The following is an 18,542-nucleotide window of genomic DNA, read 5'->3' on the forward strand; positions in this document are numbered from 1 at the left end:
GGTAGGGGTGGTAGGGTTTGCGGGGAATAATAAAGGTATATTCAAAAAAATAAATGTATATGTACAGTTGAAGTCAGATGTTAACATACACCTCAGTTTTCACAATTCCCTGTCCTAGGTCAGGTAGGATCACCACTTTATTTTAAGAATGTGAAATGTCAGAATAATAGTAGAGAGAATGATTTATTTCAGCTTTTATTTCTTTCATTACATTCCCAGTGGATCAGAAGTTTACATACACTCAATTAGTATTTGGTAGCATTGCCTTTAAATTGTTTAACTTGGGTCAAACGTTTCAGGTAACCTTCAACAAGCTTCCCACAATAAGTTGGGTGAATTTTGGCCCATTCCTCCTGACAGAGATGGTATAACTGAGTCAGGTTTGTAGGCCTCCTTGCTCACACACACTTTTTCAGTTCTGCTCACAAATTTAAGATGGCTGTGTGGCATGTCCATGTTCAGGACCTCCCATGGATGGAGTTGAAGGCCTGGGATGCATCATGCTCAGTTCCCTATCTATAAGAGCACTTCCTGCCCCCCGTGCTTGACGGTTGGGATGGTGTTCTTCGGCCTGCTCCCCCTTTTCCCTCCAAACATAATGATGGTCATTATGGCCCAAAAGTTATATTTTTGTTTCATCGGACCAGAGGACATTTCTCCAAAAAGTACGATCTTTGTCCCCATGTGCAGTTGCAAACCGTGGTTGGCTTTTTTATGGAGGTTTTGGAGCAGTGGCTTCTTCCTTGCTGAGCGGCCTTTCAGGTTATGTCGATATAGGACTCATTTTACTGTGGATATCGATACTTTTGTACCTGTTTCCTCCAGCATCTTCACAAGGTCCTTTGTTGTTGTTCTGGGATTGCACTTTTCACACCAAAATATGTTCATCTCTAGGAGACAGAACGTGTCTCCATCCTGAGCGGTATGACAGCTGCGTGGTCCCTTGGTGTTTATACTTGCGTACTATTGTTTGTACAGATGAACGTGGTACCTTCAGGGATTTGGAAATTGCTCCCAAGGATGAAGCAGACTTGTGGAGGTCTACAATTGTTTTTCTGAGGTCTTGGCTGATTTCTTTTGATTTTCCCATGATGTCAAGTAAGAGGCACTGAGTTTGAAGGTAGGCCTTGAAATACATCCACAGGTACACCTCCAATTGACTCAAATTATGTCAAATAGCCTTTCAGAAGCTTCTTAAGCCATGACATTTTCTGGAATTGGAATTTTCCAAGCTCTTTAATGACACAGTCAACTTAGTGTATGTAAACGTCTGACCCACTGGAATTGTGATACAGTGAATTATAAGTGAAATCTATATATAAACAATTGTTGGAAACATTACTTGTGTCATGCACAAAGTAGATGTCCGAACTAACTTGCCAAAACTATAGTTTAACAAGAAAGTTGCGGAGTGGTTGAAAAACTACTTTTAATGACACCAACATAAGTGTAGGTAAACTTTGATTTCAACTGTATATATGGGTATGTTTGGGGTCTCTTAGAAATGTCCTTGTTTTTGAAAGAAAAGCACCTTTTTTGTCCATTTAAATAACATGAAATTGATCGGATACACAGTGGATACATTGTTAATGTTGTAAATGACTATTGTAGCTGGAAACTGCAGATTTTTAAATGGAATATCTACGTAGGCGCACAGAGGCCCATTATCAGCAACCATCACTCCTGTGTTCCAATGGCAGGTTTGTTTGCTAATCCAAGTTTATAATTTTAAAAGGCTAATTGATCATTAGAAAACCCTTTTGCAATTATGTTAGCACAGCTGAAAACTGTTGTTCTGGTTAAAAAGCAATAACACTGACCTTTAGACAAGTTGAGTTTTAGGAGAATCAGCATTTGTGGGTTCGATTACAGGCTCAAAATGGCCAGAAACAAAGATATTTCTTCTGAAACTCGTCAGTCTATGCTTGTTCTGAGAGATATAGGCTATTCAATGCGAGAAATTACCATGAAACTTTAGATTTCATACAACGCTGTGTATTACTCCCTTCACAGAACAGCGCAAACTGACTCTAACCAGAATAGAAAGACGAGTGGGAGGCCCCGGTGCACAACTGAGCAAGAGGACAAGTACATTAGTGTCTTGTTTGAGAAACGGGCACCTCACAAGTCCTCAACTGGCAGCTTTATTAAATAGTACCCGCAAAACACCAGTCTCAACATCAACAGTGAAGAGGTGACTCTGGGATGCTGGCCTTGAAGGAGTTTCCACATGTAGAAAATGGTAAAAATAGAGAAAAACCCTAGAATAAGTAGGTGTTCTAATACTTTTGATTGGTAGTGTATACTGAACAAAAATATAAACGCAACAGGTAAAGTGTTGGTCCCATGTAAAAAAAAAAGAGATCCCAGAAAGGTTCCAAAAAGCTGATTTCGCTCAAAATTTGTGCACAAATTTGTTTACATCCCTGTTAATGGGTATTCCATCCTCCTGACAGGTGTGGCATATCAAGAAGCTGATTCAACAGGAAGAATTTAATGTTCACGTCCGGCTTCACTTGCAGGATCATCCGAGACCAGCCACCAGGACAGCTGATGAAACTGGAGTATTTCTGTCTGTAATAAAGCCCCTTTGTGGGGAACAAAACCAATTCTGTAATATTTTAATCATATTAATGAAATTGGAGTCAAGTCCCATATGTTCCAAAACCGACCAAAGATATTACCACTCTAGTCTATCAAAAGCTTTTTATGCGACGAGAGATTGGAGTTTTGGCTTCTGATGAAGCATATAACATATGTAATAGATGAAGGTTATCTGAGGATAATAGCTTAACAAACCTGCTTTGGTACAAATGTACCAATTTGGGTAAGTTTCAAGGTGGGATGGCAGAATTTTGGAAAATGGTTTAATATCTGTGTATACCAAAGATAGAGAACGATAGTAAGAGCACCGGGTGGCATCCTTATGTTTAGTTAATAAAAGCTGAATTAGTGCTTCATTTACATCCAGTCCAAATGAACGGCTGTGTTCATCATTTCAGTGGACCCAATTGGTTCCAAAATGTTTAAAATATACCTCAGGAGCCATTTGCCTTTATTCATGTTATACAATACCCTTTTGAGTTCATGGAGAGAGATTTGGGTACGCTGGCTTCCTCAGTTGAGAGAAGAGGAGTTCTTATATATTTTCAAAAGGACTCAATCTGGCTTGGTGAGGATTTACAATCAGAGCTGTACAATTCATTTCTGGTTCCGGTGGCATGTATTGAAACGGGTGGCCTATTCGTGTCTTTTCTTTTGGAACTTACTATGAATTAAATGACTTATTTCCTAAAACTTGTCATCATATTAAGGTGTAGGACATTCATTTCGTGACAAGCAATAACTAGCAGGTCTATTTAGGCTCCAGCAGGTAGAATTTGTCTGTCCACAATTCAACTGTGGGAACTTGGCGACTCTCAATAGTTGATAAGGAGATTGATTATCTCTGCCCTCAATTTACAATTAAAACCGGTAAATTAATTATTGGTTGATCCCTATTCAACCAAAGTGGAAAGTCTAGAGGAGAGAGCCAATCCAACAGAGGTGCGACTCCATGACCTGGAAACAGCACAAGCTAAGTTGGAAAGGATAATCAAACTCCTAAAAAACAGAATCGCTCTAAAATAATTCCTGTAAATTCAATGTGCGGGTCACAGAACTTGAAATTGGTGTGGAAGCAGGCAACTCAACTTCCTTCATGAGCAATCTTTTCTATAAACTGTTCGGCTGGAGTAGCTGGTTCCCATGCCGCTGATTAACATTGCGCACCACACCGGTCAAATCTGCAATGGCTCTGGCAGTATGATTGTATGGATCCAGAGCTTTGAAGTCAAGAGACGAATTGTTTGCCTTGCAGCAGAATCTGGAGTTCTGACTTACAAAACATGCAGGGAAGAGGAGCCGCATATACCCAGACCTGAGTGCCAAAACAGAAGGTGACCTACAACATGGTGAGATCCCAACTATGCAAGCTAAACCTGAGCTGTGGCTTCATCCACCCATCAAAGCTCACCTTAACCTTCCAGAACACAACAAACGTTTTCCACTGCTAAGGAGGCTTAAGACTTCGAGAAGCACATCAAACCCAACATGCAAGGGGACAAGCCGACAAAAAACAACAGCCGAGCATTGCAGAGAACAAAAAGCATGTAATCATTGGAAACATGTTTTCAATGACAACAGCAATGACAGACACAAACACTGGCCAATGTCCCATTAATTGCCCACCGGAGGCTGAACCTGACTGGCTGTGAGTGGGACCTGTCAGGGGCCCACCATAGAGAGGGGGCGAGGGGTGAGAGTTGAAATGTATCACTCTCCTTAGATGACAGCCACACCTGGGTGCCACTGAGAATAAATGACCGTGACATACACTTGGCCCCAGTCGAGCAGGATTAAACCACACCTACTCTATCCCCCAATGTGTCCCATGTGTACTGCTCTCTGATCACGGGCTGCATCGCCAATGTACATTGACAAAAACGTATGGCATTTGCCATGTTCCCTGTAGTGTGTACACTTTTTTGTCAATATAAAAATAATTTCTTCTAAAAAGCACAATTCAGTTTTTTTCTCTCAAACATAATGGAAAATGAGAAACAAAATGACGTTATTCACATACGTACATAGGTTGTTAGAAAACCAAAACACTGATTTCCAAAAGAGGGTCATTTTTTAAAATTATATATGTCTATACAGTGGGGCAAAAAAGCATTTAGTCAGCCACCAATTGTGCAAGTTCTCCCACTTAAAAAGATGAGAGGCCTGTAATTTTCATCATAGGTACACTTCAAATATGACAGACAAAATGAGAAAAAAAAATCCAGAAGATCACATTGGAGGATTTTTTAAATGAATTTATTTGCAAATTATGGTGGAAAATAAGTATTTGGTCACCTACAAACAAGCACGATTTCTGGCTCTCACAGACCTGTAACTTCTTCTTTAAGAGGTCCCTCTGTCCTCCACTCGTTACCTGTATTAATGGCACCTGTTTGAACTTGTTATCAGTATAAAAGACACCTGTCCACAACCTCAAACAGTCACACTCCAAACTCCACTATGGCCAAGACTAAAGAGCTGTCAAAGGACACCAGAAACAAAATTGTAGACCTGCACCAGGCTGGGAAGACTGAATCTGCAATATGTAAGCAGCTTGGTTTGAAGAAATCAACTGTGCGAGCAATTATTAGGAAATGGATGACATACAAGACCAGTGATAATCTCCCTCGATCTTGGGTTCCACGCAAGATCTCACCCCGTGGGGTCAAAATGATCACGGTGAGCAAAAAAAACGGTGAGCAAAAATCCCAGAACCATACAGGGGGACCTTGTGAATGACCTGCAGAGAGCTGGGACCAAAGTAACAAAGCCTACCATCAGTAACACACTACGCCGCCAGGGACTCAAATCCTGCAGTGCCAGACGAGTCACCCTGCTTAAGCCAGTACATGTCCAGGCCCGTCTGAAGTTTGCTAGAGAGCATTTGGATGATCCAGAAGAAGATTGGGAGAATGTCATACGGTCAGATGAAACCAAAATATAACTTTTTGGTAAAAACTCAACTCGTCATGTTTGGAGGACAAAGAATACTGAGTTGCACCCAAAGAACACCATACCTACTGTGAAGCATGGGGGTGGAAACATCATGCTTTGGGGCTGTTTTTCTACAAAAGGACCAGGACGACTGATCTGTGTAAAGGAAAGAATGAATGGGGCCATGTATTGTGAGATTTTGAGTGAAAACCTCCTTCCATCAGCCAGGGCATTGAAGATGAAACGTGGCTGGGTCTTTCATCATGACAATGATACCAAACATACCGCCCGGGCAACGAAGGCGTAGCTTCGCAAGAAGCATTTCAAGGTCCTGGAGTGGCCTAGCCAGTCTCCAGATCTCAACCCCATAGAAAATCTTTGGAGGGAGTTGAAAGTCTGTGTTGCCCAGCAACAGCCCCAAAACATCACTGCTCTAGAGGAGATCTGTATGAAGGAATGGGCCAAAATACCAGCAAGTGTGTGAAAACCTTGTGAAGACTTACAGAAAACGTTTGACCTCTCTCATTGCCAACAAAGGGTATATAACAAAGTATTGAGATAAACTTTTGTTATTGACCAAATGCTTATTTTCCACCATAATTTGCAAATAAATTCATAAAAAAATCCTACAATGTGATTTACTGGATTTTTTATTTGTTTTTGTCTGTCATAGTTGAAGTGTACCTATGATGAAAATTACAGGCCTCTCATCTTTTTAAGTGGGAGAACTTGCAATTGGTGGCTGACTAAATACTTTTTTGCCCCACTGTATGTATGTATGTATGTATATATATAGAGAGAGAGTAAGAAATAAACTCTCAGACACTTTGGACCAAGTTTGTAATAATTTCCTTGCTGTTCTCGACCGTAGCTGCCTCTTGATAATGAGACGGTTGCTTTCTCTCATCTTGATCAAGACCAAGGATCTGCAACATAAGAACAAGACAACCCAATGTTAGCTCACACCAGTGGTTTGTTAATACCACCTAAATAGATAAAGATTTGACACAATCCATGTCCAATTCATCTTTTTAATATTTTCACATTAAAAGAGCAAACTGTCCAAATCCTACCTAGTCTCGCGGAGGCCATCCTTCCAAATCTTGTCTTGTTGACACGAATATTAGAAGTATGGAAAACATGTATTTTGCATTTGAATGGAAACCCTGGCTGTTAATGCTCGCATTTGATTCGCTATTACATTTCCCCTCGGGAGTGGCATTTCCTTGTTTTTCCTACCATGTCAGGCAGAGTTTTAGAAGCCGATGCAGTGTTACTTATTTGTATCTTATGCTAGCTAGCTGTTTGCAAGTGGGGAATATTTTTTTAAGCACAACCTCCGTTTGGTGCTCTACCCACATGAAATATTTATTAAGCGGCTACATGTCACTAGTTCCCATCTACACTCCACCATATTCTAGTCCCTTTTATCGTCGTCTGAGGAGAACATTCCCAGGCTTTCAAACAGAACGTGAAAAGCCTGGGCTTCGGAGGCCAAGTCCCACTCAGTTGTCACTCACCAGATGAGACGGGATGTCCAAAGGGAAGGAGATGTCGGTCTTGTACAGTTTCCTCTTGGTCCTCTTCGGTTTCACTGCTGTGTCTTTCTCTCGCTCTGTAGGTCTTCCACTTACAATCCCCAGAATTGTCTTCGCTATGGAGAGATAGACCGTTATAAAATAGATTAACATTTTGGCAGAATGTCTGATGTGTGTGCAGTACAACAGTGAAGGAGAACAGCCAAGTCTTGCTAACCTTTGCTTCCGAGCAGACTTGGGGAACTCTGGATGAAGTCTCCAATCTTCTGGAGGGTTCCATCCTTTTTGCATTTCAGACTTGCTGGGGTCTGTTGCTTCTTCTGGTCTGCTTTTACACAGAGCACGGGCGACTGTTGACATGACGTACACACAGGTTAACCTTTACTAGTGGCTTTCAAATGAGTTATGACAAAGATCAAAGTTGTAACATATTTAAATGTTTGGCTAGATTCTCTTCTTACCTGCATGTTCACTCTGTTGTCCCTCCTCAACTTTATATTCTTTTTGTTTTCACTTTCCACAGGGTCCTGAGGCACAGAGAGACCATTTTAGAATTTGTGAGAGGACACACACACACACACACACACACACACACACACACACACACACACACACACACACACACACACACACATTGTTGTATTACAATGAAGGGCTCAATTCGTCAGGCAATCAAGTCAGAATGATGCAGTCCTTTGATGAATGTATAGCATAATTGAGATCTTAATTTCAAAGGGATCTGGTTAAATCTGTGTTATGGACAATTCCATTGTTTGACATGCTTTTGACCCACACTTGGGCTCCCAAGTGGCGCAGTGATCTAAGACACTGCATCTCAGTGCTAGAGGCCTCACTGCAGACAACCTGGTTTGAATCCAGGCTGTATCACAACTGGCCGTGATTGGGAGTCCCATAGGGCGGCGCACAATTGGCCCAGGGTCGTTCGAGTTTGGCCGGTGTAGGCCGTCATTGTAAATAAGAATTTGTTCTTAACTGACTTGCCTCGTTAAAGAAAGGTAAAACATTATTTTATTTTTTTTCATTTTAAAGTGAAAAGTCTCAGCATCATTCAGTTACCGTGGAATTGCGCTTATACTTCTTTCCAAAATAACTTAAAAAGGAGGAATTGCAACCAGGACCTTGAAATACTATCAAATCTGTCACGAGACTGGAATGTGAAGGGATTGCGCCTGTAGTTTTCCAGGTTCTCACAACTGTTTATAAACCCATTATCTGTTGGCATTACTCTTGCTTCTTTGGCACAACTCAACCCTGCTGAACAGAGAAGGGTGCTTTTAGGTAGTTTCTCAGTTTAGCGAGAGAGGAGAGACATTGACCAGGTTTACATGCACACCAATATCCCATTATTATTCAGGATACGCAAGTATTCCGTTTGAGTCAACGCATATAAACATCATATCCTGTTTAAAATAAGCCAAATAAGCTTGTATCCTGGTTTTGAGAAACACGAATAAGATGCTTGGGAAATGCTGATCTTCGACGGGATACTGTGGCATGTGAACATCTTATCCAGTTTGCTTTTTTTCCAGCAGTCTAAGTATCACATAGTACCACCTTTTGAAGTTCAGATAGAAAGAGTAATAGTTGGAATAGTAACTTATGTGGAACGGACTGTATGCCTCTGATAATATTAACTCCTGCAGAATGAAGTGCTTCTTGCAGTAAAATTGGAGACCAAATGTTAATTTGAAAAATACCTAATTTGAGAAATACCGTGAGAAAATGCTAATGCACGCTTAGAGACTGTATTGTATAGGCAAAAAAAATGTTACCGTCATAAAAAGCTGACTTAAAAAATAAAATAAAAAAACTTTCAACCACAGAGTCGAAGACGAACTGAAATACTACCAGAAACATCCCAAATAGTTCACAGCTTTTCATTTTCTTAAAACAAACTGATGTCATTTCAAAATTTTTGCACGGAAACATCTCCCCGGTACCTAAACGTTTTCGCTCTGCGAGAGAAACAGAAATGAAAGACAACTTTACCGATGTCAACTAGATTGCTGATGCATTCATTCTATTGATTTATGACATCATTCTGGTGAGCAAGGCTTTATTTTGTATTCTAGATCATCAAGTAATGACAAGGGAAACTGCAGGTTTCTAACTATAGACTACATGGAACTCTTCCACATCAAGTAACTCAAGCTAGCAGTAAAATTAGATTTATAAACACTGATAAAACACCTCATGGCACAACGCGGACTGTAAAACAACAAACACATTGTCATACTGTACATTTTATATTGTACATTTGTAGTGACAGCGTAGTGATGTAATAACTTCTTGTATGATGCATCGTTTTGTTTATGATGTAGGCCAGGGGTGTCAAACTAATTTTGCCGATGGAGGCCCGCATCCGTTCTTCAACAAGGTCCGGAGGGCCGCACGGAAAATTGGTTATATTTCCTATACATCAAAACGTTTGTTTCTGTTGTTGTAGCTTTCGTTTCAGTGATTATTAGAATGCAGGTCCATTATCATTCCTACACAGTTTCAGTTTGGTTCTTGTCATTTGTTTCTCAAACCACCCACGGGCCAGATTGGACCCCCGCACGGGCCAGATCTTGCCATACCATCAACACCCCTGATGTAGGTGGTTAAGTTGTTGTTGTTAAAAACCTGTTTGGACACCAGGAAGAGTATATGCTGTAAGAGTAGGTGCACGTTAACACCTTATCCTGAATAAGACCTTAACCGGGAAATGAGCAACTATCTGGAATACTGTGTGCATGTAAACGTGGTCACTGTCGTGTTTGTTGTGCATCTGCTGCTTGCTCTCTGGAAGGGCTGGGTACTGGGTAATACCCAGCAGTCTGTTGAGATGTTCTCATCCTCTCACATGCTTGCACAAGCACAAACAAAATAAAACATGCAGGTCAACCCCAGGCTTTCCATGTCTAACGTTTTGAGGTAGTGTAATGAGATTCAAGAGATATGCAATGTTATGGTTTTCAGTAAAATTAACTTGAGATCTACCGGACCTTATTTTCAGATATTTTATCTGTTATCAAACACACACTTCGATCTGATCTGTACCTTCTCCATCTCGTTGCTTTTTCTCTTCCTGGCTAAGCGGGTGATTTTGTCCTCTCCCTGCCTCCGGATGTTCAGCTTGTTGGGTTGCAGAGTGGTGAATTGGATCTCCAGCTCTGGTTTGGGGAAGCGATGCTCTCGGCTGCCGTCTGTGGACACCTCCGAGAAGTCCAGTTCCTGCCCAGACAGACAGGCCAACATTATACACACAGACCACAAAATATAAAATAGGAATGTTCTTTTTACACCCATATTGGGATGAGTCCAGGGGCTAAAATGAACACCTGCCAAATGCTGGGAGATTTTTGAATTATCAGGTAAGATGTCTACATCACCAGCCATGTTGGTGGGTGGTCAGGGCTACACATTGTGAGCATTTCACTCGCATATGTGAATAAAAAGTCTAGTATGATCACATTTATAGCAAAATAAATGCTGCAGTAGCTGTTTTCAAAGTCTTTCTGCGCTGCAACACTGCCTGGCTGGGGGCTGTGCTTACGCACGTGAAGCGCTGAGACTAGGACTAAAGGAACAATTCATCAAAAGGCCACCTGGACTATTTACATTGACATCCCCCCGCCAGTGTTTTTACACTGCTGCTACTCGTCGTTTATTAACTATTCATAGTCACTTTATAAATTACCTCGACTAACCTCTACCCACGCACATTGACTCGGTACCCCCTGTATATTGCCTCGTTATTGTTATGTAAATATCGTGTTACTTTCAGATTACATTTTTTTTTCAGTCGGCATTTCACAGTAAGGTAAAAAAAGAAGAAGAAGAAAATCTACCTGCCAAAGTGGCGGGTGGACCAAAAAGTTAAATTTAGGCCCTGGATGAGTCTATCCCTGATGTTGTGGCTGAAAAATGACAAGGAAACAGTCAACCACTCAGAATGGGAAGCAAGCCCAATGATTCTCTGATCTATACTGACCTCCTGTGTTTGGAAGTTGGCGTGCTTGTTGAGCTCCCTTAGTTCTCTCTCTTTGTCTGCTTTCCTCTCCTGGAGTTTCTGCATCTCTAATTTGAGGGCCTCGACTAGAGAGCCACTCTCCTCCCTGCTCTCTTCTTTCTCAGAGGGCTGCTTTGGCAAGGTCTCCTGAAAACAGAACTATTAGCATTAGAGGCCGACAGTCCTTATGGTGAGACATACTGTCAATTGCGCCTGTCTGAACTTGCACCAACTTTCCCTGCAACTACATATAATTTCATTGGAAGAATGTGATAAGACATAGGCTGGTAATATTCTGCTGAAGAGGTCTCTACACTACATCAGATGTATTGAAAATCATGCGACTAGGGCCTCCCGAGTGGTGCAGCGGTCTAAGGCATCGCAGTGCTAGCTGTGTCACTACAGATCCTGGCTCGATACCAGGCTGTGTTGCAGCCGGCCGCCACCAGGAGACCCATGAGGCGACGCACAATTGGCCCAGAGTCGCCCGGGTTAGGGGAGGGTTTGGCCGGCAAGCATGTCCTTGCCCCATCGCACTCTAGCGAACTCCGTGGCAGACCGGGCGAATGCACGCTGACACGGTCGCCAAATGTACAGTGTTTCCTCCGACACATTGGTGCGGCTGGCCACCGGGCTAAACGTGCGTTGTGTCAAGAAGCAGTGCGGCTTGGTTGGGTTGTGTTTCGGAGGACGCACGGCTCTCGACCTTCGCCTCTCCTGAGTCCGTACTGTACACGAGTTGCAGCGACGGGACAAGACTAACCACCAATTGGATAACACCAAATTGAGGATTAAAAAAACTACAAAAAAGCGACTTGAATATAAGTGATGAGGTAAAAGGTTTCCAATAAAAACTAGACTGTCACAGAAACTCCAAAATGCTATTTCTGTGACATTCTGTACTCATTTCATCAAAGGAAGTTCCCGCTGCACATTCACTGCCTACGCACTCAAACTGTTAAGTACTGCATTTGACCCAGAGACGCCATTACAAGCCCAGCAGTTCGAATGCGTTCATTATTCAGAGTCAAAATGATCCCATTTACCTCTTCAGTCTGCAGCTGACTACAGCGGAGCTCTTCTGAACACCCTCTCAAGAACTCCAGGGCCAGGCACGGACTCTTCTCCTCCTCTGGCCCATTGGCTACCTTCATCAGAATGGCCTTCTCTTCAAGCCACCTCTCCGACTCATACTGTTCATTAGACAGCTAGGAGGATATCAAAAGGAATGGTTACTTTCCTCACCACGTGTGCGTACACCTCAGACAGAAACGTAAATGGCTGGAGTTTCAGGAGGGACGTCGAGTAGTGATCTTACCCTCAAGCTCTCTTCGGTCCGTTGACATTCCCACTTCACGTTCTCGCACTGGCCGGGACAGTCGTTGAGGACATGGGAGGACTTGGCACCGTTTGTGTTTTTCTGTAGGCAGCCACCCTTCAAACTTGTCAGCTCTTAAATCCAAAATTGAGACATTCCAGACAAATCCACTTAATGTTTTTGAATGAAGACACACGTTGAAATCAATGGGGGAGGGGGTGGGGGGGAATTCTACAAAAGTGTATGACCACTCACCTTCACTTAAAGCCTCAATCTCTTTCATCTTGGCTTCCAGAATCTGCTCTTGTTCGGTCTGTGTCCTCTCCTGCTCTGTCAGTGCAAGACGCATGTCTTCAATCACCTTTTCCTTGGACTTTCCATGACTCTCCACCTCCTCCAGTTTCCGTTGAGCCTCTTCTAGTCTCTCTTGCAGAGCTCTGCACTGGGCCTTCATCTCAGCCAGCTGCTTCTCCAACTCTACAACCCTCTCAGAGCTGCCTCCAGAGGCCTGCACCTGCACCTCCAGGTCCACGATCTGCTCCTTCTGGTGGCCTGACACCTTTTTGAGGTCGGCGTAACTCTTCATAATTTCGTTTGAAGCCCCGTTCTCTAATTCGTAGCCCTGTAGGTTGAATTGGGCCTCCGACCACTGTGTCTCCAGCTGGTTGCAGAGTTCCTCCTGTCCAGAGAGCTGCTCTCTGACCTGGTTGAGCTCCTGCTCCAGGTCAGCTATCCGCTGGCTCTTCTGAACCGACTTCTCCACCAAGATCTCACACTGCCTCTTCATGGCATCTATGGTGTCATGGAACTTGGAGTTGTTCCTCTGTGCAGAAGAGACCTTCAGTTCCTCCGTATCCTTCCAGAGTCGTTCTGTTTCCAAAGTCAAGGACTCAATGGTTTGGTATTTTTGGTTGGATTTGTCTTTAAGACCCTTCGAGAGTGCTCTGGCTGCTTCTAGCTCCTCTGGAAGCTTGGCGGACCTCTCAGTCTGTTCGGTAAGTTCTGTTTGGAGAGTTTTCACCGAAGACTCCACTTTCAATGATGTCTGCTGGAGCTGGAAAATGCCGTTGACCAGAGCTTTGTTGTCTTTGGAGAGCCTGGCTGTCTCTTTTCTCTCTTTCTCCAGCGAGGCCATAACAGCTTCACAACAATCAGTCTGCTCCTCCAGATCATCGCTGAGCTTCTGGACAGTATGTTGAATGAAACCCTCTCACGTTTGAGCTCTTCAGCGACTTCGTTCTTTATCTCTCCTTTGACCGTCTCCAACTTCTGAACCTTCGCCTCGTTTTCTTCTGTTAACTGTGAAATGTTCATGTCTTTTTGGCGACATACCACCTGGAGTTTCTCCAACTCGTCTGCCAGAATGAGACGCTCGACCTCAAGACTCCCTGGAGAGAGTAAAGGAGAAGGTCAGACAGATACTGAACTCTATAAGTAAATGGAAACATAAGGACTATTAGCCTGATACAAGATTAAACCCTTTTCATTTGTTTAGGGGGGGGCGACGACGACGACTACCTTTCTTCAGGGCAGGCTGATCATCAAGGTCTTCCAGGACTGCATGGCGTTTTCTGCCCTCCTCAGAACTGGGACTGTCCCGGCTCTTACATTTACAATTCTGTTTCAAGCTCAGGATCTCCTCCTTGATGGAGTCAACCAAGGCCCTCTGTTGACAAAAACATATACAGAGGTTCTGTGATGGATCATACTACATACACTTCAACTGATAACAAAGCAACCCCACATATGCCATTAATACAGGTGCAAGTATGAAATAATTTACTTACATCCCTAGTTGAAGCCTCACTATTCTGGTCCATTGCTTCCTGCAGCTTGGTTATCACATTGTCTTTCTCATGGCAGGTTTCCATTAAGGCCTCAAAATTCTGCATCTGAGATTCCAAATTCCGCATGCAATCAAAATATGGAAAACCATGAAGTCTAACCCAACCTTTCATTCAGTGCTCATATGCAACAAAAGACATCAGGCATCAATATCAAGCCAGGCTTACCTCCTTCGCTTCCTCTAGCTGTCCGCACAATGTTTTCATTTCAATGCTCATTTCGGCCATTTCTGTAAACAGAAGGAAAACACACTTGAGCTAAATACAGAATATTTATCATGATCAAATCCCAGTAAGTGAGACACATTATACATACCATTGGTTTTGAGTTTGAGTTGCTGTTGGGTCTTGAGGAGCTCCTCTGATAAGTCATCCACTTGCTTCATCAGGCTGGCCACAGTGCCAGGTGACTCAGGAAGGTCCACCAGGCAGGTCTGTGCAGCCTCCCCATCCCTCCTGATTCTAGCCAGGTCGTCTCTCATAGTGTCAACGATCCCCTCCAAGAGCCCTACCTTATCCTCCTGTGATGGAAAACAAAGATATCAGAACTAAATTAATCATGCTATTCAAACAAGAACAGGTAAGGATGTTAGTGGTGAAGTTGTATTTTCTGCCAGATCTGATATTATGACCTGTGATCTGAATGAGACTTACCCTTGTTGTTTCCTTGTCACAAGAGACACTTGCACACTCGCTGACACTCTTGCCGACTAAATTTTTCAGGATTTCCAACCTCTTGTCCACTCGGTCCTCTGTGATCTCCCTCTCTTTCGCAAGACGCTCGCTGCAAGACAAAAACATTGTTCAGTCAATGCATCTACAGACAACAGCTAAGATTGACAGCTCTTTTAAAGAGAGGGAAATGCATTGCCTACTTACTTGTAATCACTTTCCATTTTGGAGAATAGCTCCATGAACTCGATGGTGACCTCTTCACGGATGTGAGACTCCAAAGCCAATTTCTCAGCTTCCTCCTTCAGAAGCTTCTGCTTTAGTTCCTCCACCAGAGCAATTAAAATACACAACAAAATCAATATTTAACAGTCAGTGAATATTAATTAGTATCACAACATATTGAATATGGACAAAACATTGCTGAAGTCCTCAAGTGCCATCTTGTCCTCTTCTCTCACCTCAAGAATGGTTTCCTCTGCCATTCCCTCATCACAACTTTCCTCTTCATCGTCCTCATCTTCCTGCAAATCCTCCAGAGTGGTTTCCCAAGCCACCATGGAGCTCTTCCTCCTACTCCATAGGTCTTTGCAGTCAGCATTGTTGATGATGAGGGACACCTCTCTGGCAGATATCTTTGGGGCAATGGCAAGGACTGGTTTGATATTGAGGACCACCACCTGAGAGACCATAAAGAAATAAGATAAATGAGCATTTTCCCCCACCTATATTACCAACCACAAGCTTACGCTTCCTTATAAAGCTCCACCGACTGACCTTTTGGGCGACAGCGGAGAACTTGAGGACGTTGAGCGTCTCGTCGTACATGGAGGCGCATTGGTTGATGTTGATGATCATGCAGGCTTTCCCTCTACCAGAGAAAAAGCCCTGGAGGTAGTGTGTGAGCTTGCTCTCTCTGAAGGGCACATGTTGTCGGAACCTGGAAGATATGTACATAAAATGAGCATTATATTGGTTTATTAGAAACAAACACGCAGTCAGTGTGTGTAAAAGCATTCATCTCTATACAGGTCAAATACTCACTTGGCTTGCTGGTTGAGCCTCAGAGTGTTGATGCATTTGCCCAGAATCAGCAATGAGGTGTTGATGTTGCCAGCCTCTTTTAGCTGCACTCCTTTATTCTGAGTCCTTCCACATCTCTCCGATCCAGCCAGATCACACAACGACAACCTTAGACATAAGACACAACCATGAATAAAAACAGGACAAACTGGAGAAGAGCAAGGGGGAAAAAACACTGAATAACTTGGTCACGTACTCGCTAATTGTGTGGACTCTGGGTACACCAACATCTTCAATACGCAAGATCCGAATGGAGAATATGCTATGGCTTCTGCTGGAGACGTTGTTGAGCTTTGTGCAGGAGAAACTCTGGTTCTTCTTTCCGATCTTCATGATTTTGTACGCCTCCTCGAAATTGTTTACTTGAACCCACTTTAGAGCTACAAGAGAAACCATGTGTATGTTCTGTATGAACTGAAATCCCACAGTATCTAGACTAATAACTCACATATTCAATCAAAGGGATATTACCTTTCACAAAGGTGTTGCCATTGATGTCCTGGGACAGCCGATGGACGGTTCTCCTATGTGAGCCATTAGGAATGGGCTCCAGTAGGTCGTGGATATTCTCATTGTAGATTTCACAGAAGGACACCCACACAGAGTATTTAGTGTGAGAGTCCACATCCAGGCAGAACCTGTCTCCTTCCCCCTGATCACTGACATCGCTTAAGGAAGAACCTGTAAATCAGACAACAAATCTTACATTGATATAACAACAGTGTCAATTAAAGTGTTTATTTGGTGTCAAATTGAGTATCAAGAAATTCTCAAAATACATAGCTGCTGTACTTAAAATATTCAAAGCCTGAAAATTTTTTTCTTACCCTCCAGTATTGTTGACCTGCAAGTGGAGCTCATCGTACTTTTCAGAAAACCACACTGAAGAAAAGAAAGATGTAAAGAAAGTAGTCAGACTCATGTACATTTCAGAGAGAAAGCAAAGTGGGCATTGTGCATGAGGTTTTACTGGTAAACCTCACCTCCTTTGACAGTCTCAAGAGGTTTAGCTTATTTGTAGTCTCTTCATCTTGCTGGAACTTTGTGAGCCTGGTGAAGTCTCTGCATCGATGTGGTTTGACATCGCTCCGCGTGTAGACTCTGCCCTCAATGCTGTTGAAGATCACGTTCAACGACCTTGGCAAAATTCCACCATCACTCTCAGGGCCTGGATGTAAAAACAGATTAAGGGTTAAAAAGGCACAATGCCAAAAGTGTTTAACATGAAGCTGTATCTGTCACACAATTGTTTTATTGTGGTGAGCGGCATGTATAAAACAGAGGTCAAAGTGCACATTGGAAACATGCAAAAAAAAAAATGTTTTTTATAATAATAATGATTCAATAGATTCTGACCGAGTAATGTGAATGTCTTCCCAGCGTTGGTGACTCCATATGTGAAGACAACAGAATTCCCTCCTTCTAGAACATCCCTTACCAGACGTTTCACTGTGCCATCAAACATCTGCCTCTGTGTAGTGTCAGGGCCATACACCTGGCACGGATGGGGGGGGGGGTAAAGAAAAATGTCCACACTAATTTCTTAGAAAAAGTAAATCTTTACAAATAGCTACTAATCAAACAGCCAGCGAAGGCCTTACCTGGGTGAACTGAAATCGTTGGGCTGTCTGAGAGACTGATTTGTCACCGTCTGAGTGACTGGTTTGTCGTCTGGTTGATAAAGAGGTCCTAGGTGCCCTGAGTAAAACGGTGTCTGGTGGCTCCACGGAGACACATTCCTAGATTCAAACGGAGGAAAAGGAGTATGTACCACACCATTCGGATCAATCATAATGCTCCTTAGTATACTGAATGTGTGTCATGTGAAAATACCTGAGATTCACCACTTTCATTCTCTTCTGCGGTAAAGGGACGTATCCTGAGGTAGGCCCGCAGATGCTCTTTCTCAAATAATACAGAATCCTGTAGGCAGATAAGTAGACAGCATTTTATTGGGATTTAGTTAAAGGATGAAGCTATGAAACAAATTCCTACATCTATCTATATAGCATAACAAGTTAACTCGTCACATCAATAAACAAACCTGTGGCATTGCAGATGGATTTGCACAACAATCAGCAAACAATTTCTCTCTCAAATCCTCAACCACAATCGGTCCCACTTTCTCTGGTTTCTTGTCCAAACACGTATCCATCACTCTAAAAGACAGACATTTCACATTGTTTATGATGTCCTTTACTCTTTTGATACAAGCATTTCGCTACACCCGCAATAACATCTGCTAAACGTGTATGTGACAAATAAAAATGGAATAAGCTAGCTAAAGGCTAGCCGTTAGCTAAACTAGCTAACTAACGTTGCGTCACTGGAAAGACGACATAACGCGTTGGCTTAGAGAGTGCAAATGTTATGCACCTATCTTTTGTAGCTATACTTATAAAAACGTTGAAATACTATAATAACTGACATACTGTGTATGTTTGTATTCACACAAACATTGATCTGCAGTCCTCTCGATCTGGTTCCAAACAACCTGGCCGGTATAATTTTCAAACTGGACCAATCAGACAGCA

At 42.7% G+C, this 18,542-nt stretch overlaps 1 pseudogene; it reads right to left on the reverse strand.

Moving 5' to 3' along the window:
• Positions 1-6,247: 6,247 nt before the first annotated feature.
• On the reverse strand, positions 6,248-18,523 carry LOC124047566 (annotated as a pseudogene).
• Positions 18,524-18,542: the final 19 nt, after the last annotated feature.

The sequence above is a fragment of the Oncorhynchus gorbuscha genome, linkage group LG11 (genome assembly GCF_021184085.1).
Source record: "Oncorhynchus gorbuscha isolate QuinsamMale2020 ecotype Even-year linkage group LG11, OgorEven_v1.0, whole genome shotgun sequence".
Lineage (NCBI taxonomy): Eukaryota > Metazoa > Chordata > Actinopteri > Salmoniformes > Salmonidae > Oncorhynchus > Oncorhynchus gorbuscha.